This window comes from Lucilia sericata, unplaced genomic scaffold (assembly GCF_015586225.1).
Source record: "Lucilia sericata isolate MDLA Ls3-8-SP2 unplaced genomic scaffold, ASM1558622v1 Contig001140F_arrow, whole genome shotgun sequence".
In the NCBI taxonomy this organism is placed as follows: Eukaryota; Metazoa; Arthropoda; class Insecta; order Diptera; family Calliphoridae; genus Lucilia; species Lucilia sericata.
This window is the reverse complement of record NW_023995111.1, coordinates 72371-95207: the sequence shown is the minus strand read 5'-3', so window position 1 is coordinate 95207 and position 22837 is coordinate 72371.

The following is a 22837-nucleotide window of genomic DNA, read 5'->3' as shown; positions in this document are numbered from 1 at the left end:
GTGATCACAGATTATCGTTGTTTTGGCCGTATCTCTTCCCGTTTCCAAGATAAATGGACTTTTATGTTTTCACTCAAAAAATCAAATTTATATGGAAAATATAAGTGATCACAGATTATCGTTGTTTTGGCCGTATCTCTTCCCGTTTCCAAAATAAATGGACTTTTATGTTTTCACTCAAAAAATCAATTTTATATGGGAAATATTAGTGATCACAGATTATCGTTGTTTTGGCCGTATCTCTTCCCGTTTCCAAGATAAATGGACTTTTCTGTTTTCACTCAAAAAATCGATTTTATATGGGAAATAGAAGTGATCACAGATTATCGTTCTTTTGGCTGTATCTCTTCCCGTTTCCAAAATAAATGCACTTTTATGTTTTTAGTCAAAAAATCGATTTTATATGGGAAATAGAAGTGATCACAGATTATCGTTGTTTTGGCCGTATCTCTTCCCGTTTCCAAGATAAATGGACTTTTATGTTTTCACTCAAAAATCGATTTTATATGGGAAATATTAGTGATCACAGATTATCGTTGTTTTGGCCGTATCTCTTCCCGTTTCCAAGATAAATGGACTTTTAAGTTTTCACTCAAAAAATCGATTTTATATGGGAAATAGAAGTGATCACAGATTATCGTTGTCTTGGCCGTATCTCTTCCCGTTTCCAATATAAATAGACTTTTATGTTTTCACTCTTTTCGTTTCCAAGATAAATGGACTTTTATGTTTTCACTCAAAAAATCGATTTTATATGGGAAATAGAAGTGATCACAGGTTATCGTTCTTTTGGCTGTATCTCTTCCCGTTTCCAAAATAAATGCACTTTTATGTTTTTAGTCAAAAAATCGATTTTATATGGGAAATGGAAGTGATCACAGATTATCGTTGTTTTGGCCGTATCTCTTCCCGTTTCCAAGATAAATGGACTTTTATGTTTTCACTCAAAAAATCGATTTTATATGGAAAATATAAGTGATCACAGATTATCGTTGTTTTGGCCGTATCTCTTCCCGTTTCCAAAATAAATGGACTTTTATGTTTTCACTCAAAAAATCAATGTTATATGGGAAATATTAGTGATCACAGATTATCGTTGTTTTGGCCGTATCTCTTCCCGTTTCCAAGATAAATGGACTTTTATGTTTTCACTCAAAAAATCGATTTTATATGGAAAATATAAGTGATCACAGATTGTCGTTGTTTTGGCCGTATCTCTTCCCGTTTCCAAAATAAATGGACTTTTATGTTTTCACTCAAAAAATCAATTTTATATGGGAAATATTAGTGATCACAGATTATCGTTGTTTTGGCCGTATCTCTTCCCGTTTCCAAGATAAATGGACTTTTATGTTTTCACTCAAAAAATCGATTTTATATGGAAAATATAAGTGATCACAGATTATCGTTGTTTTGGCCGTATCTCTTCCCGTTTCCAAAATAAATGGACTTTTATGTTTTCACTCAAAAAATCAATTTTATATGGGAAATATTAGTGATCACAGATTATCGTTGTTTTGGCCGTATATCTTCCCGTTTCCAAGATAAATGGACTTTTATGTTTTCACTCAAAAAATCGATTTTATATGGGAAATAGAAGTGATCACAGATTATCGTTCTTTTGCCTGTATCTCTTCCCGTTTCCAAAATAAATGCACTTTTATGTTTTTAGTCAAAAAATCGATTTTATATGGGAAATGGAAGTGATCACAGATTATTGTTGTTTTGGCCGTATCTCTTCCCGTTTCCAAGATAAATGGACTTTTATGTTTTCACTCAAAAAATCGATTTTATATGGGAAATAGAAGTGATCACAGATTATCGCTGTTTTGGCCGTATCTCTTCCCGTTTCCAAGATAAATAGACTTTTATGTTTTCACTGAAAAAATCGATTTTATATGGGAAATATTAGTGATCACAGATTATCGTTGTTTTGGCCGTATCTCTTCCCGTTTCCAAAATAAATGCACTTTTATGTTTTTAGTCAAAAAAATCGATTTTATATGGGAAATAGAAGTGATCACAGATTATCGTTGTTTTGGCTGTATCTCTTCCCGTTTGCAAGATAAATGGACTTTTATGTTTTCACTCAAAAAATCAATTTTATATGGGAAATATTAGAGATCACAGATTATCGTTGTTTTGGCCGTATCTCCTCCCGTTTCCAAGATAAATGGACTTTTATGTTTTCACTCAAAAAATCAAATTTATATGGAAAATATAAGTGATCACAGATTATCGTTGTTTTGGCCGTATCTCTTCCCGTTTCCAAAATAAATGGACTTTTATGTTTTCACTCAAAAAATCAATTTTATATGGGAAATATTAGTGATCACAGATTATCGTTGTTTTGGCCGTATATCTTCCCGTTTCCAAGATAAATGGACTTTTATGTTTTCACTCAAAAAATCGATTTTATATGGGAAATAGAAGTGATCACAGATTATCGTTCTTTTGCCTGTATCTCTTCCCGTTTCCAAAATAAATGCACTTTTATGTTTTTAGTCAAAAAATCGATTTTATATGGGAAATGGAAGTGATCACAGATTATTGTTGTTTTGGCCGTATCTCTTCCCGTTTCCAAGATAAATGGACTTTTATGTTTTCACTCAAAAAATCGATTTTATATGGGAAATAGAAGTGATCACAGATTATCGCTGTTTTGGCCGTATCTCTTCCCGTTTCCAAGATAAATAGACTTTTATGTTTTCACTGAAAAAATCGATTTTATATGGGAAATATTAGTGATCACAGATTATCGTTGTTTTGGCCGTATCTCTTCCCGTTTCCAAAATAAATGCACTTTTATGTTTTTAGTCAAAAAAATCGATTTTATATGGGAAATAGAAGTGATCACAGATTGTCGTTGTTTTGGCCGTATCTCTTCCCGTTTCCAAAATAAATGGACTTTTATGTTTTCACTCAAAAAATCAATTTTATATGGGAAATATTAGAGATCACAGATTATCGTTGTTTTGGCCGTATCTCTTCCCGTTTCCAAGATAAATGGACTTTTATGTTTTCACTCAAAAAATCGATTTTATATGGGAAATAGAAGTGATCACAGATTATCGCTGTTTTGGCCGTATCTCTTCCCGTTTCCAAGATAAATAGACTTTTATGTTTTCACTCAAAAAATCGATTTTATATGGGAAATATTAGTGATCACAGATTATCGTTGTTTTGGCCGTATCTCTTCCCGTTTCCAAAATAAATGCACTTTTATGTTTTTAGTCAAAAAAATCGATTTTATATGGGAAATAGAAGTGATCACAGATTATCGTTGTTTTGGCTGTATCTCTTCCCGTTTGCAAGATAAATGGACTTTTATGTTTTCACTCAAAAAATCAATTTTATATGGGAAATATTAGAGATCACAGATTATCGTTGTTTTGGACGTATCTCTTCCCGTTTCCAAGATAAATAGACTTTTATGTTTTCACTCAAAAAATCGATTTTATATGGGAAATATTAGTGATCACAGATTATCGTTGTTTTGGCCGTATCTGTTCCCGTTTCCAAGATGAAGGGAATTTTATGTTTTTAGTAAAAAACCCAATTTTATATGGGAAATATTAATGATCACAGATTATCGTTGTTTTGGCTGTATCTCTTCCCGTTTCCAAGATAAATGGACTTTTATGTTTTCACTCAAAAAATCAAATTTATATGGAAAATATAAGTGATCACAGATTATCGTTGTTTTGGCCGTATCTCTAAATTGGCTTTTATGTTTTCACTCAAAAAATCGATTTTATATGGGAAATAGAAGTGATGACAGATTATCGTTATTTTGGCCGTATCTCTTCCCGTTTCCAAAATAAATGGACTTTTATGTTTTTAGTCAAAAAATCGATTTTATATGGGAAATAGAAGTGATCACGAATTATCGTTGTTTTGGCCGTATCTCTTCCCGTTTCCAAAATAAATGCACTTTTATGTTTTTAGTAAAAAAATCGATTTTATATGGGAAATATTAGTGATCACAGATTATCGTTGTTTTGGCCGTATCTCTTCCCGTTTCCAAAGTAAATGGACTTTTATGTTTTTAGTAAAAAAATCGATTTTATATGGGAAATAGAAGTGATCACAGATTATCGTTCTTTTGTCTGTATCTCTTCCCGTTTCCAAAATAAATGGACTTTTATATTTTAGTAAAAAAATCGATTTTATATGGGAAATATTAGTGATCACAGATTATCGTTGTTTTGGCCGTATCTCTTCCCGTTTCTAAAATAAATGGACTTTGATGTTTTTAATCAAAAAATCGATCGATCACAGATTATCGTTGTTTTGGCCGTATCTCTTCGCGGTTCCAAGATAAATGGACTTTTATGTTTTCACTCAAAAAATCAATTTTATATGGGAAATATTAGTGATCACAGATTATCGTTGTTTTGGCCGTATCTCTTCCCGTTTCCAAGATAAATGGACTTTTATGTTTTCAATCAAAAAATCAATTTTATATGGAAAATATTAGTGATCATAGATTATCGTTGTTTTGGCCCTATCTCTTCCCGTTTCCAAAATAAATGGACTTTTATGTTTTTAGTCAAAAAATCGATTTTATATGGGAAATAGAAGTGATCACAGATTATCGTCCTTTGGCTGTATCTCTTCCCGTTTCCAAAATAAATGCATTTTATGTTTTTAGTCAGAAAATCGATTTTATATGGGAAATAGAAGTGATCACAGATTATCGTTGTTTTGGCCGTATCTCTTCCCGTTTCCAAAATAAATGCACTTTTATGTTTTTAGTAAAAAAATCGATTTTATATGGGAAATATTAGTGATCACAGATTATCGTTGTTTTGGCCGTATCTCTTCCCGTTTCCAAAATAAATTCACTTTTATGTTTTTATTAAAAAAATCGATTTTATATGGGAAATAGAAGTGATCACAGATTATCGTTGTTTTGGCCGAATCTCTTCCCGTTTCCAAAATAAATGCACTTTTATGTTTTTAGTAAAAAAATCGATTTAATATGGGAAATATTAGTGATCACAGATTATCGTTGTTTTGGCCGTATCTCTTCCCGTTTCTAAAATAAATGGACTTTGATGTTTTTAATCAAAAAATCGATCGATTACAGATTATCGTTGTTTTGGCCGTATCTCTTCCCGTTTCTAAAATAAATGGACTTTGACGTTTTTAATCAAAAAATTTATCGATCACAGATTATCGTTGTATTGGCCGTATCTCTTCGCGGTTCCAAGATAAATGGACTTTTATGTTTTCATTAAAAAAATCAATTTTATATGGGAAATATCAGTGATCACAGATTATCGTTGTTTTGGTCGTATCTCTTCCCGTTTCCAAAATAAATGGACTTTTATGTTTTTAGTCAAAAAATCAATTTTATATGGGAAATAGAAGTGATCACAGATTATCGTTGTTTTGGCCGTATCTCTTCCCGTTTTCAAAATAAATGCACTTTTATGTTTTTAGTCAAAAAATCGATTTTATATGGGAAATAGAAGTGATCACAGATTATCGTTGTTATGGCCGTATCTCTTCTCGTTTCCAAGATAAATGGACTTTTATGTTTTCACTCAAAAAATCGATTTTATATGGGAAATAGAAGTGATGACAGATTATCGTTGTTTTGGCTGTATCTCTTCCCGTTTCCAAGATAAATGGAAATAGAAGTGATGACAAATTATCGTTGTTTTGGCCGTATCTCTTCCCGTTTCCAAAGTAAATGGACTTTTATGTTTTTAGTCAAAAAATCGATTTTATATGGGAAATAGAAGTGATCACAGATTATCGTACTTTGGCTGTATCTCTTCCCGTTTCCAAAATAATTGCACTTTTATGTTTTTATTCAAAAAATCGATTTCATATGGGAAATAGAAGTGATCACAGATTATCGTTCTTTTGGCCGTATCTCTTCCCGTTTCCAAAATAAATGGACTTTTATGTTTTCACTCAAAAAATCAATTTTATATGGGAAATATTAGTGATCACAGATTATCGTTGTTTTGCCCGTATCTCTTCCCGTTTCCAAAATAAATGGACTTTAATGTTTTAGTAAAAGAATTGATTTTATATGGGAAATAGAAGTGATCACAGATTATCGTTGTTTTAGTCGTATCTCTTCCCGTTTCCAAGATAAATGGACTTTTATGTTTTCACTCAAAAAATCAATTTTATATGGGAAATATTAGTGATCACAGATTATCATTGTTTTGGGCGTATCTCTTACCGTTTCCAAAATAAATGGAATTTTATGTTTTTAATCAAAAAATTGATCGATCACAGATTATCGTTGTTTTGGCCGTATCTCTTCCCGGTTCCAAGATAAATGACCTTTTATGTTTTCAGTCTAAAGAATCGATTATGGGAAATATTAGTGATCACAGATTATCAATGTTTTGGCCGTATCTCTTCCCGTTTCAAAGATAAATGGACTTTTATGTTTTCACAGAAAAAATTGATTTTTTATGGGAAATATTACTGATCACAGATTATCGTTGTATTGGCCGTATATCTTCCCGTTTCCAAGATAAATGGACTTTTATGTTTTCAGTCTAAAGAATCGGTTTTATATGGGAAATATTAGTGATCACAGATTATCGTTGTTTTGGCCGTATCTCTTCCCGTTTCCAAGATAAATGGACTTTTATGTTTTCACTCAAAAAATCAATTTTATATGTGAAATATTAGTGATCACAGATTATCGTTGTTTTGGCCGTATCTCTTCCCGTTTCCAAGATAAATGGACTTTTATGTTTTCACTCAAAAAATCGATTTTATATGGGATATATTAGTGATCACAGATTATCGTTGTTTTGGCCGTATCTCTTCCCGTTTCCAAAATAAATGGACTTTTATGTTTTTAATCAAAAAATCGATCACAGATTATCGTTGTCTTGGCCGTATCTCTTCCCGGTTCCAAGATAAATGGACTTTTATGTTTTCACTCAAAAAATCAATTTTATATGGGAAATATTGGTGATCACAGATTATCGTTGTTTTGGCCGTATCTCTTCCTGTTTCCAAGATAAATGGACCTTTATGTTTTCACTCAAAAAATCGATTTTATATGAGAAATATTAGTGACCACAGATTGTCGTTTTTTACCCTTTTGATTTTTCTGAATTATCTATAATATTGAACCTAGAAACATTGAATTATTCATGTAGAGTCTGTATTAGGTGAGAACCTATAAGGGCGGTCTTTTTGGTACTTTTTCGTTCTACAGAAGGTACTTTTTGAATTTTCTTTAATATTGAATATAGAAACATAAAATTAAGCGATATTTTGACTAACTAAAACTCTTTAAGTTATTTCTTAAATTATATTTAAAGTTGCTGAAATACTGTTTAAAAATCTTACACAACTTATAAGCAATTTTCTTTAATAAACTAAAGTGAAAGAAAATGTAAAAAAAACTAAAAAATATGTTCTTATATTGTTATAGAAAGTTCCTTTAATTAATCATGGTATACTCTTCCCAAATTTAAAAAATAATAATATTAATGTTTTAATTATGCAAAACTGTTGCTGTTAATTAACAAGTTCGTTTCTTAAGTCTTTTGATTTAGCAATACAAAATACTAAAAGTAAATATAACAAAATTTTAAATTAACATAACATAAACATTACTAATAAATTGCAACGACAACAACAAATAAATAACTAATAAAACAAATTAGAAATAAAATCTTTTACTTCCGCTTTTACAAACGCAGCGCAACTACTTAAATATTAAAATTTAAATATATTATAATAAACTGTATGTGTGTATAAATGTGTTTGTATTTTTATGATTGTATAGCTGAGTGAGAGAGTATTTTTTATATTTTTTGTTAAGGTAACCATAAATTTTTTGCACTTTCACTTATGTTACCCTAAATATCATGTTAACGTAAAACCATTTAAAGGCTTATACAAAAAAGAAGAAAAAAAAAACAAACAAAAACAGCAACACCAACTACAACAACAAAAACTATTATTAAAACTACATGAAGAAAAAAAAGATGCAGAGCAAAAAAAAAACTTAAAAGTCAAACAATCAAAAATAATCTACAACAACCGGCCAAGAAGAAAGAAGCACCCAACTTTTTATAAAGATCTGAGAAGTGGGAAAGAAAAAACTCTCACACATACGCCTCTTAATAAAGAGACAAAAAAAGCAATAACACGCTAAAGAAAGAAACACGTTTGTATTTTGCTAAACCATTCAGTTAGAGACTTTTGATCGAAAAGTTGCCACACCGAAAATAATGTTGTAATAGTAGGAGTTATCGTCCAAGAGTGAATTAGCAGCTCAAATTATAATCTGTAGGGAATTTGTCTTCTTATTCATAGTCACAGTAGCAGCTTCAGTGGTACTCAGATCTATGGCCTTCGCTTAAATGATTACTTTATCTCAGTTTTTATACCCTACACCACTTTAGTGGGGAGGGTATATTGGGTTTGTGCTGATGTTTGTAACGCACAATAATATTGGTCCTATACTAATTTTCTGAGTCGATTTAGCTATGTCCGTCCGTCTGTCCGTCCATTTAAACCTTGTAATCAAACTACAGGTCGCAATATTGAAGATAAGTCAATGAAATTTGGCACATGATCGTCTATTGTCCCAGGGACGAAGCCTACTGAAAATGGTTAACATCGGTCCATTATTTCACCTAGCCCCCAAACAACTGAACCCCGGAATAGGGCTTATAAACCTTCTAATCAAACTACAGGTCGCAATTTGGATTATAATTCAATGAAATTTGACACATGATCTTCTATGGTACCGGAGACAAAGCCTATTGAAAATGGTTAACATCGGTCCATTATTTCACCTAGCCCCCATACAACTGAACCCCGGAATAGGGCTTATAAACCTTGTAATCAAACTACAGGTCGCAATTTTGATGATAATTCAATGAAATTTGGCACATGATCTTCTATAGTACCGGAGATAAAGCCTATTGAAAATGGTTAATGGTCCATTATTTCACCTAGCCCCCAACCCGACGAATAGGGCTTTTAAATTCATAATTATGTTTAATATACTCGTATCTCAACAAAAAGCTGCAAAACCAAGTGCTATACTAACCTTTATGACTCTCATGAAATTTATAATTATAGGGTCTCATACAAAGCCCCCTTCAAAATTTGACTTAAATGTCCACAATTTTATTCAACAATAAATGGCATCTGAGGCAAGGTACAATTCAACTACAATGCTTTATTATGAAAACTAAATCACATTTTATTTTTGTAACAGGTGTAGGGTATCATATGGTCGGCTCGCCCGACTATAATTTCTTACTTGTTTTAATTCAAATTGGGAAAATGCAAACCATTTTCCTACAGAGTTAAAACACAAATTTATCCCAAAAATCTGGCAACCATGTTTATGCTATGATTATTTCTTGTAGTTGGTTGCGGTTATTGTGCAAAAAGATAAGCGCCGCAAAGAAATTGTAATCAAATAAAATAAAAACGTAATTTCCCTGAATTTCGCAATAATTTGCCAAAAAAAAGTCCCAATATACAAAAAAGTACAATAAAAATTTGAGAAAATAAAAAGAGTTCCTCCATAAAACACGTTTGAGACACAAACCAAAAAAATAACAGTCAATGAACATACAAGCAACGACAAAACACAAGATTTAACACTGTTTTCCGTTTTAGATGATCATGTAGCTGCTGCAGCCATTGCAAATGATCATAATGATGTAAGTAAATCATTATGATCATGATAGCCAGAGTATTAATGCATTTAGCTGGATGACTGGCTGTTTCGCTGCTTGGTTGGGTTGGTGGTGGGAGAAAACAAGTATTTAGGCAAAAATTTTCACATTCAACTAAATCACCAATCAACGAAAAATAAAAAAATATAAAATAAATAAATACACAAGCAAACAAACACATTTCGATGTGAAACAATGCAAGCAGCAACTACAACAACAAATACAGAAGACCACCCGCCAGTTTCGTATTTAAACACATGAAAATAAAAGAAAATAAACACCAGCAATAACAACAACAATAATAACAACGTAATACTTAAAAGCCCAAACGAAAAAAAGTCTCACACAACACTCTCGAGAGCTCAATACAGTTTAGTTTAACTTCATCTTGAGTTGACTGCAGCAGTCAGGACAATTCCCACAACTTCCAATTTCATTATAAGTTGCACTTTTGCCACTTAATCATTATGCACCAATGCAATAACATACAGCCATGCTCACACACAGACATACATACACACTCTCATATACTCAATACATAGATTTACATTCAATAACAAGATGTGTTGCATGCAACATAAAGCATGTTGCAGTCTTTATATGTGTACCCTACTTTGCAGTAAGAGGCATTTAATTTGGTATTGACATACTTCTACTCTGATTTTGTATTTCAGATCTTTGTTTAACTTATCCGGGGTTAAGAGGCCCAGGTCGAAAGCTGGACTCAACCGAGAGCCTTGAATTTTAACCCGACGAAGACTGAAATCTGTCTTTTACAGGAAAGACAAAAAAATCCTAAGTATATTGAACGCTGTTTCCTGATACAGGTGACCGACAGATATAAATACTTATGATGGTGCAAACCGTGACCGGAAATTAAAATAGACTATAGGATCAACAACGCACATCGGTGCTGGGCGCTATGTAGGAGAACCATAGGCACGAAATGGGGTCTTAATCTTACTATGACACTGGCTTTATAAAAATGTAATTGGACTAAGTCAAACTTATACTTCAATAATATAAAAGGAGTTCAGCGTACATACTGCTTGGATATAAGCACTATATCAACCAAGGCTCAAACCAGCTACACAGTTTTAGACGAACTGACCAAAGGCGGTTATAAAACACGTCATCAATGTATACTGGACACATTGGAAGGATATACATAAAAATCTGACTAGCCTGATCGCATACTAGACACGGGAACTTTCTAACACTGATCTAAAATTGAATACCATGGCCAAGTGGAACATTAGACCAAGTCAAACTTGTACTTCAGTAATCTGGTGGACTTCTTTGGACAAAAAGTGTAATATTAATCCACTACAGGGAGTTCAGCATACATACATGGGAGCACTACGTCAACCAAGGCACTTTCAGCCAAACGGTTATAGGCGAACTGACCAAAGGCGGTTATAGGACACGTCATCTATGTATACTGGACAAATTGGAAGGCTATATACAAATGTTGGACGAGCCTGATCACATACTAGATACGAAATATGTCGGGAACTTTCTAACACAGATTTCAAATAGAATATCATGGTCAAGTGGAATATAAGAGCAAATACCCATAGGAATCCGTTGCTTTAGTCCTAAGTTTGGGGACAAAACGGTTCTGGTGATCTATATTGGAGACCCAGAAATAGAAATTTACTACCATCTACCTAATCACAAGACTAGCTTTCAGGCAGAATTCCGAACCGTAACGGAATACGTAAATTGGATATGAATAAATATTGCGCCAATAAGGGCTAACATTTTACTGACAGAAGGTAGTTAGGACGATATCAGGTGATAAGCTTAAATTTAAGACTATATTTTAAGAAAGCTTTAACTGAATACTCTCTGAACCTTGCATCATATGGGTACCAGGTCATTCGGGAATAATCGGCAATGAAAAAACGAATGTAGTTACATTACTTGCAAGATCATTCGGCACAACGAGGGCTGAGAAGAGAGAATTTCATAATGCCACTTGGAGCAATGAAACGAACCACGAAGATCCTATAAGGTAACCCTAACGAGAGCAGAACGAGAAGCTACTTCAGAATGAGTAACGACGTTAGTATGATGGTACAATTTGTAACTAGACAAACAGAATTACATGCACAACTATACAAAATTGGACGACAGTGAAACTCTGGATTACTTTCTTTGTCATTGCTTTCGTCGAGATTATATCAAAATATCTTGGAAGCGATATTATTCCGGATATAATATACCTCATGAATTCGAATTGGATAATTCTAAGTAATTACATTCTGGAACATTGGACTATAATATGTACCTGCATGGATCATTATATAAAGCTTTTGACGAAATTATATCAAAATATTATACCGGATATAAGATCCTTTGAGTCATGGAAACTGAGTTGCTGAACATTGGAAGATAATAACTTCATAGATCACTATATACGATTTTTTTTATGTTTTTACCAACAAATATTTTCTATGAAAAGGAGCGTACAACAGGCTCAATAGTGGCCTTGATGTATTTCTTCAGTTGGTCCTCCTATTAACCTAACCTTAGGTACCGCCAAAAACCCTCGATCTACGAGTTCAAACGGTACACAAGCATCACAAAATGTATTACATACATAAATATGTAGCCAAGGAAATGATATTGAGCAAAATAATCTTGTGGTATTTCCCTTTGAAAACATTAAAAAACTTTTTGTCAGTCCAGGCCCTTAAAATATAACTTCCCAAACTCAAAATTCAGCTTGTTATTCACCTAATTGGAATGATTCTGCCGTACGGAATGAACTTTCTAATATCTCCATCATACCAGAATTCCAATTTATCATATAGTATAAAAGAAGTGGCAACATAATGGAACTTCTGAGGGCATACACTCTCCGCATGATTGGGACATTAATAGTAAGACTCTAATCTAGAACATGGTCCAGCATCTGAAATCTATATAACGAAATCAGATTATGTTATCAAAAAAGGATAACAAGAGTATATGTTAGCACCTAAATAATCATTTCAGGTTTTATATCAGTTTAAATCCTTTCTAAGTCCAGAGCAATCTGACTACAAGTTCTGAAAAGTTACTCAGCTTGGTAGTCGGATTGTACTGCTTAAAAACTTGTTCACATACGTTCATTGTCTTTAACAATAAAATAAAAGAAAGCTTAACATATTTGAAACTTTGTTTCTATAGAAAACTATCATCTCTTGGTCGTCGACGTTGTCGTCTTCTTCTCCGATTTTTTACCACTTTTTTTACCTTTAGGCGGCGTCTGTGTGTGAAGAAATTTGCAGTCGTTTTTTTGTTTTTGTATCTTGTTTAATACTTTAACTTATTTTAAATCACATGCATTGTGTGTTAAATCTTGGGTGAAGAGAAAAAGAAATAAAACAAACAGTTTTTCGTATATGTATGTATGTTTTTTTTTTGTATTGTGTCATTTTTACTCGTATGGATGGTTTTGGATTGAATTAGCTTTTTGGTTTTTCCTCTAACTTGTGAGGAAAAAAGTTTTCAATAAAGATCCCAGCTTGTTATTCCAAATACGAGCGAATGAATGATGTAGAATGAATTTGTATTTAAATGAATGCATCTGTTCGGTAAGACATTAAATCATGACTTTAATTTTGCTCGAAGATCTTGTAACTTTTTTTTATAACATTACAAAATTATTTCTAAAGTTATGTAATACGAATGCAAATAAATGAGAATATCTTCCACATTAAACACATTATTTCACAGATACTTAATTTCAACAGATAACCACATAGAAAGCACATCTATGTCGGGTGCTATGTAGGAGAACATTGGTCCTGAAATGGAGCCTTAATTCAAAAATTACCCTGAAGCTTTATGTAAAATATGAGGCAGCGCTCTCTTCTAGCGAATTAACTAAAGACGGATATAGGTCATATCATCAGTGTATACTTAACTTACATATTAATTAGAATACCAAAGAAAGATTTTTTTCTTGCTTATGCGGAGGGATGATAGAGGGAGTAGCGTTTGTGGACATATGTTTTAATTCTCCTTACATGGATAGTGGAAGGGAAAACATCTGCAGGAAGTCGGTTCCACATATGAACAGTGCTACTGAAGAATGAATATACGGATATCCGGAACAAGTTTTCTAATTTCAGAGAAACATATAAGATACTAGCTAGTGTGCTTGGCTATCCTAAAAGCAATATAAATAAAAATCTCTTTAACTTTAATATTTACTTTTCATGGGAGAAACCACTATCATTACACGCATTTTTAACTTTATATAAAATTATTGCTAGTCCACCAATTTATTCCCTAAATGTTAACATGAATGACAAAGTTGTTCGTGCAAAATTTGAGGATTCTAGATCTAAGCGTTTTCCAAATATAAATTTTTTTCATTTTTGTATTTAATTCATATGGGAGGTGTCACGCCCCCTATTTCTAGTCCTCCCATTTATCCTTCAAATTGTTTATATGGATTTCAATGTTGCCCGTACAAACTTTTAGGATTCTAGCTCTTATACTTTCCCAGATATACGATTTTATTATTTTATTCATATGGGGGGTGCCACGACCCTATCTCTAATCCGCCAATTTATAACCCAAATGTTCATAGGGATGAAAAATTTGTTAATGTAAAATTTAAGGATTCTATAAATACAAATTTGTGTATTTATTTCATATGGGAGGTGCCACGCCCCCTAATGCTAGTCCCTCCATTTTTCCTTAAAATATTCATTGTCCATACAAATTTTGAGGACTCTAGTTGTACCATATTCCGAGATATTCGACTTTTAAGGAAGTGGGCGTGACACCTCTCCCACTTGCAATTTAAAAATAAAAAGTAGCCTATTATTGCTTCCAGATATAGAGGAATATACAGTAAAAATTTCAAGAAGATCGCTTCAGTGGTTTAGCCTCCTATAAGGTACAAACAAATAAACAAACATACATTGATTTTTATACATATTGATGATAGAAGATAGAAAAGTGATGTAAATAGTAAGGAGATCAGATGGAGGGAAATATGTCTTACATCGTTTTAAAAAACCATGACCAAGAAGCATCCTTTCGGATACTTGAAAAATGTGTTTAGTCCTGCGGACATCGCACTATATTTTCATGCCCAGAACATCAAGAGTTTCTGATTCCTCAATATTTACCACACAACAATATATGCCGTTTGTTATGTATTAGAAATCAACTTGGAGTTCAGCGGGACGTTAAAATCTACTATATTAACAAGAACCCATTCAGAGGTTATTATCAAGTCATGGTTGAGCAATTCATTCATGTTGTGCCTCAGTGCACTAACCTCTGCAGGGCTTTTCCTATAATTATATTAATAAGAATGGCAGATACTGTTCTAAACTCTCCACACTCTATCTCTATTGGAAATAACTAGAGCCACCACTTTATTTTCGCAAAAATGGTGAAAGCTCTTTGTGAAACTTTACGAAATCCAGCCAGTGATCCGAATATCCGAGAGGTGCAAGAATATCTACTTCATATTTGTAAGGATATGAAGTGAGAAACAGGTCGAGGGTATTATTTTGATGCATTTCAACACAGGAAATATGTACTAATTTCTCAACTCAACATATTGAGCTTCTGGAGTTGTATGACAAGAATGACGCAGACGAGAGCAGTTGTGAACATTGAAATCACCAGCAACTACAATTACACTGTTAGGAAAACTCTCAAGAGTTGTCCGGGCAGTCAGTAAGAACCAAAGTTTACCCGCGTTTGGACTTCTATAAAGAACTCCGAAGTACAAATAGTGTCTCCTGATATTGAACTTAATGCAGAAATTACGATGTATTGATTCTAAATAGAGGATCATGGTCAAACACCAGTGGGAATCTGCTACAAAACTCACGGCTCTATGTTGAGAGATACAGGGGGATCTTTATTGAAAACACAGAAACCTACATAGATATATGTATTACAGTCTTTCGGGTCAAAATACCAGCGTTCATGCTGAAGTCTGTACTATTAAGTACTCTGGATGAAATAAGAAGCAGACAGATGTAAACATTAGAGGAGAAGTTTGTTTTTGAAGATTTCCATACTTTATGAAAGACAACTTATGCATCACTATTCAGATCGGTATAGGGGATGTTCCATTATAAGATAAATTTAGAAATTACTTACACATAGTTCTTACATAAAGAAATAGGATATTACTTATACAAAGTTCAATAAGTTGATTGATTTTGACAGTTTCATTCTATTAAGATTCTCTAAAAACATTTAACTTATTTTTTCCAGTTACATTATGGCATAAATTCAAATAGCAATTTATTATGAAATAACCAACAAAAACCCACAAATGTTGTTTAACAGTTTAACAATTTTCCTAAAGTTCTCACAGTTTTCTAACACTGAAATAACAAATCTTAAAAAAAAAAAGTTAAAGAAAACGCCATGTAAAAAAGACTTACAACCCACTAAATATGTTTAAACAAACAAACAAAATGAAAACTCCAACAAAAATCAAATAAACAATTTATCATTAGTTAAAGTACTCGCTCCAAAACGACTATTTATTTTACACAATTGCAAATTTTGCACTTAAAGGCATGTCGAAATGTTCATACAAATCCCCAACTTCGTCATGCTCATCATCATCATCAACAACTTTGCCAACCATTTCACTTTGAAGTCACAAAACATTTAAAGGATTTTGTAATTTTTTTTTTTTTTTTTTGGTTTCTATTTAAATTTATACTTTTATTGCTGCAACCTTAGCATCAGCATCTTCGTCAACATCGTTTTATATTTGTAATATTTTCTTGTAATAATATGAAAAAAATATGTTTAAATATCAGTTGTAAATAATTTTATTTGTTATTTTAAAAAAATAAACTTATAATTGCTGATTTTGTGGTTTAGGAAGCCGCCAAACTGTAATAAATTTTAAGGCGATGTAAGTAAAATATCGGGTACCATAACTTTAGTTCGATGGTCTGGCTAAATTTCATTTGGGCACCTGGCTTCACATATACTCTTTTACACTTCGGGTTATAGTAATAGAATAGAGTTTTCATCACAAGTAATGATTCGGTGCTAAGACAATTTTCCTTTAAAGCGTTCAAGCAGCATTTCGGTCATGCAATATCCAGGCTTCATTTCGTATATCATTCATCATGTGCTGCTAGCATACATTTTTAAATTACTGAGGAAGAGTAGATAGGGTTGGAGAATTGATAGAGAAGGTCGTTTAGTGCGATCTGTGAAAAGGCTTGAAATAAATCGCCAGAAATTATTACCAACACCAAATGCAATTAGTTTTGATAGGAATTGCTTTATCCTATCGAACGTCTTGGATTTATCTAGAGCCATCTCTTTACTTTTACCAAAATGGTGAATGGAATGAGTGTCCACTACTGGTCGATAAGTAAAGTTTTGACGAGATATAACTTTATTATACTTTCCATGTCATTGAAAAAGTCTGAATTGATATAACATTAGCAATCTTCAATCATGAAGGAAATTTGCCGCCATGGTATGACCTAGATTCGAAGGTCTAGGAGTCGTTTTTGTGTCGAGATCCACTAAAACCCTTTAAACGCACGCGTTCGTGAGAATACGTTTGTCAAAATTACTGATACCCTTGTAGCTTATCAACGGAATGACAGGTAGCAACAATACTACCACGACAGGCAAAGAAGTGTCGGTCGAATCACAAAAAAAAAGAGAGATTACGAAACCCCAACAAATCTCGATGTAACACCGAGATGATGATGTCTTGAGCTACGGCGTCGCTCATGACATCATCATCCTTATCATTGTCCTTATCCTCTAATGATCCGCTCAGGCAGATTTTTCGTCCCTTAGTCGTACAACCAGACCACAAGGCTTCAACAATAGCACTTAGAGAAGTATTTGGTAGTCCGAAATACCCAGCCAATAAATAAGGATCCCTCTGTATGTCGAGATAATGTGACAAAGGACGTAGGAATTTCCAAAGTCAATCAAACCCAATAATTGCCCCGACAAGTTGAGTGGTGGGCCTCAACCATAAGTCGCGTAGAATGCAGCAATTTGCATATGTTGAGATGGCAACAGCACCGAGAACTTCCCTGAAGTAAAAGGTATACTAAATTAGTACTAGCTTCCAGCCGTGACAAACGAGTCTTGACCGATCTTTCCTCAACTTACATCAATACAATTCTCAAACCGTAAAGAATAATCTATGGAATGACAGGCAACTACCTGAAAATTCCCAAACCTATACTGGCGATCTACTACGCGAAGAGTAAGAGATGCTCAACGAGTTCAGGAATCCAGCATAAGATGCTCTGTCACATCAACCAGAGACATCTGTTGAAATGGAATCCAGACATATATACATATATAGCATTTGGATATATCAGTCAACATTCCCGCGAATTTGGGTTTAAACCACAGCCACTATGTGGATCATATTTCCAGCATAATAATATCAACAATTTTCACCATAGTATTGACATTGTTGTCTAGAAAACCAAATTTCCACTGGAGTCACCGAAAAAATTGTTGAGCTCAGCCCAGCAAGCTTTTTCGTAAATAATAATTTAACGTTTGGTAGCTGTTTGTGAAATAAGATATAAAGGCTTAAATTGCGCAAATATTAAGCTTTTTATACTTGAAGGATCCTTACTTACCACTATTGACACCGCCCAGAATTAATTTAAGTACGAATTTTTAAAGTGAAACTGAAAATAAATGACAGATACATTACCTTTAAAATCACATATAAAACAAAAATAAAATCACATATTTAAAACAAAAATACTTGCTTTGCAGCTTCTATATACGGGACAGTGCTTAGGTTTCGAACCCTAATGTAACTTTAGTTTTATTTCAGCATTGATCATACAGTATTTCAAAAACTTTTGTCAGTGGATTATCGTTTACCCTTAACTTTATTAGTATGTTTTCTTAAAACTACGATATTCGTTACAAAGTGTTTGCTACAATTATATTTCATTTCATCTACAGACCTTTCAAACCACTGTCCCTTAAGCACATTATGCAACATTTAAAACCAACAAAAATTTCGAAATATAAATTTTAATGCCGCAATAAAATCTTAATAATGACAATAAGGGAAAAATCATTATAATAAACATTTGAATAAATCAACTACATTGACTGGTATTAAAATAACAAAAAAATATGTAAAACCGCAATAATCGATACGTTTTATTATTATTTTTTTTTTTTTTATTTTCAATAAAATTTGAAAAGAAGTCTTTGAATAATAAAGAAAAATGTAAACAAAACTCATTGCAGACATTAAACAATATTTTTCTCTTTATTTACAAATATAAAATTTTTTGGTCTTGGTCTTCATAAACATCATCATTTTCTTATTATTATTTTTATTTATTTTCTGTTCATTTAACTAGAAAAGAAATTGTAGAATCAAACATTTAATAGAAGAAGTAAAATGTGTATTTGAACACTACGAGACGAATAGAATAAATTTTACTACAAAATATACGAGTACATTATTCAGAATACGTTGGATAGTGTGTTGTTGTTTTAGTTTTTGTATCATTGTTGTTGCTAGTTTGGTTGTTGTTGATATCTTAGCATATGTTGTTGATGTTTTTGTAGTAGTTGTTGCTGTTGTTTTTGTTGTTTAGTGAAGAAGACCACTACTGACCTACTAACAGAAGAGGCTCGAGCACGCGTTTTCATACTAAAAACATTGATATCGAACGAACGAACCAACAACACTTATACCCACAGACACACACACAACTGCGAAAAAAATATATGTATGTATAAACGTCATAAGAGAATCTTATGGCGAAAAAGAAGAAAAAACGTTAACAAACAAAAAGAAATATTAAACACCTGAGAGTAGAAATGAGAGTTATTTACAAATCGATTCTCTTCAAATTAACATGTCTTAATATTGGGGGGAAGTTTACTTATGGAAATGTTTAGAAAAAAATGTACATTTATTCAGATTTTAAATGAAAACTTTTATTTCATGAAGCCATTGTTTGAAATAGTTCGGAGTTTAAAACCCTTACACATGGCCTAAGTTTTGATTCTATAGATATCCAGTAAAAACTTTCATTACCATGTAAAGGGTTAAAATGTTAACATTTACTTACACAATAGCATTTTAAGTCATTATTTTAACACGGTGATGTCATTGGAGGCAAGTACTTACCACAAAAGATTACAAGTAATTAAAAAAAGTAATCATTGTAAATCGCATGAAAAAATGCGCACAGCTTCTATATCTTCGCTAACAAGAATTAGAAAGTTTTTGTATAACACATTATTAGTAAGACCTTATTAGACTACTTCTATGTAATCCAGGCGATATGTAATAGTCATTGAAAAGTATGTTGATAGGTAATCAATTACAATTAAATGTCATTACCTAGTTTTTGCTGGGTAGTAAAATATTCTAAATATGAATGCAATATATCTATTGTGGATTTGATCACACTTCAGTTTGAGGAAATACTGTAGATTCAAAGTTTACTTCTAAACCCGAAAACCGCGATTTTAAGCATATTGTATATTTTATGAATATTAAAGGAATTTCCAGCGCTAGGTGCAGATGCGATGTCCCAATCAGGCATCCATCTTTAACAATCTCGATTACAGAAACATCAACAATCTATATAAGAACTGATTGAAACATGGAACGTAAAACTCTCTCAGAATTAAGGAGGCAAAACCAAGTTCAAAACGAGATGTCAAACTACAGTCTTAACATCCATGGGTTAAGTAAAGTACGCTGGCCACAATCGATGGCGTGTCATAATGCCCAGTGACATAATATCCATAGACGTTATGACGCACCAAAAAGTGTAATAGTGTCCATGGACTCTTATTCTGAAAAGAATTGCTCCCAAACTCGATGTATATTGCGTTTAGGATTCCTCTAAAAAGTGTTCTGGACAGCTGCACGTGGTCGCTGGAGTTTTAAATTCTGGGGGATTTTGAATACCGGCTTCGGAAAATTAATTTTTTTTGATATGGACTTTATGTCATTACGTTCATAGATATTGTGACACTTTTGAAATTGTCATAACGTCCATGGACACTATGACTCAATTTAGTGTCATAACGTCCATGGACATTATGTCACTGGACATTATGAAACACCACCCAACAATCAGGGACAATGGACCTTCAGAAGGGCCACTATTTTATTTTCTCTGAAAATGCTGCACAACGTATAAATGGGATCGGTTTTCTGTTGTCAAGGACAAAAAGTTCTCTTTTACCATATAATACCCAATGATGATGATGAAGCAAAGGATCAATTCAAAAAGATATATTAAGCTTATCATGGTCGATTTCAATGCTAAATTTGGTAATAATAACGAAAGTCTATCCTCAGTAATGGGCTCCCAAGGTCTTGGTGAGACGAGAAATGACTACGACTATAGCTTGGTTGATTTCTCTGCTAGAAATCGTCTTTTTTGGTAGCACAAAATTTGTGCATAGGAATAACCACAAATACACATGGGAATCACCAGATGGACACGCGGGTAATCAAATCGACCATTTACTTATGGGCAAACTTTTCTTGAACTTTCTATTAGATGTAAGAACTAGACGCGGTACCAGTGTTGCCATAACGGCATTTAAAGTGCAATTCTAGCACTTTTTTTTCGTCGGCTGCACTAATTTTTTAAAAAAAAGTGCTAGATGCTTTTTAGCACTTTTTCGTCTGTTTCTAGAAATTTTTAGCATTAAAAGTGCATTTTTGGAATATTTTCTTCCATTTTGCACTTTTTATAATTAAAGAACTTTAAAGTTTAATTTCTCTAGAGAACTGCAAAAATTTAGTTTTGAGATGTGAAATTATAAGAAATTCTCACGAAAACTTTTTGTATATGTTTATTGTAATTTATAATTTACGCTATAAATTAAACTAAGAAGTGAAATATTTTAAATATTATTATGCAATAATCGTAACAAATATTTGAAAAAATAAGCTAAGAGAGCGTTGTTTTGTTAACAATGTAGTGACTAAACGTGCTAAACGGCTAATATCTTCCAAAAACATTTTTTTGAATAAAAAAAAATCATTAAAATTTAAAATATATAATAAAATAAAAATGTATGAACATGTAAAAACAGGTAAAAGTTCAGGAATGCCAAATATTACATACGCACCAACACAACACGTTTTAACAAGATTTGCTCATTTATTAGATTTATGCTCAAATTTTATATCGTGTATCGGTTTTATTTTCGGAATACGATCTTAATGGTTTGGATCACGGACCGAGCTCTAAGAAGGATGTTTTAAAACAAATAATTTTTTCGAATGCATCATAACACTAAAATGATTTAATAATTTATTGAGAATAAATTCATTTTCTGAAAGAGGATTTATAATATTTAAATACTAAATATAACATAATATTTAAATTTTAAATACATATGTATATACTTATTCTTCTTTTTTCAACAAGCATTAAAGTTGACATCGTATATTTTCTAAAATATTTATCGTTTTAGTTCCTAATTAAAACCTATGTCATGCAGTTTGAAAATATTTTATTTAAAATATTTCAGTTTTAACGTAAGGATGATGACATCAGACAACGTCCTTTAATCAAGGATATCTCAAAAAGTGTACCTTACATTTTCTTTATTCCTTCACATAAGATTGCTTATAGTGTTTTCAATAAAATATAAAAATTTCAGAATGAAACAATGGGGAATCAAGTAAATCAACTTTTAGTAAAATAATCTACATCAATTCCATACAAATTTCAAAAATGTAAATTTTTTGTTCATAAACAATTTAATTTTTGTTTCAAATTCTTAAACTTTTTTGTGTTCATCATAAAATAAAACATTAAATTTTTAAATATCTTGAATATTATCAAGCTACAAGACATAGGCTTTAATTGGGAACTAAAACGATTAAAATCGGATTAACAGTTCAGAAAATATACGATGTAAAATTTAATGCTTGTTGAAAAAAATCCAAAAAAAATATGAACTTTAAACATCGATAAAATCTGGATCGTAGCGAATTTGAAAATTTTGGAGAACTTTAAATTCCGTGTTTACATAAAGAATGTGTGTACCGAATTTCATCGAAATCGGGGAGGGTCATGTTCAAAATCCTACTTTTTTGTTCGAATTTTTTTTTTAAATTACCCCTTATTGATTTTGTAAAGGAATAT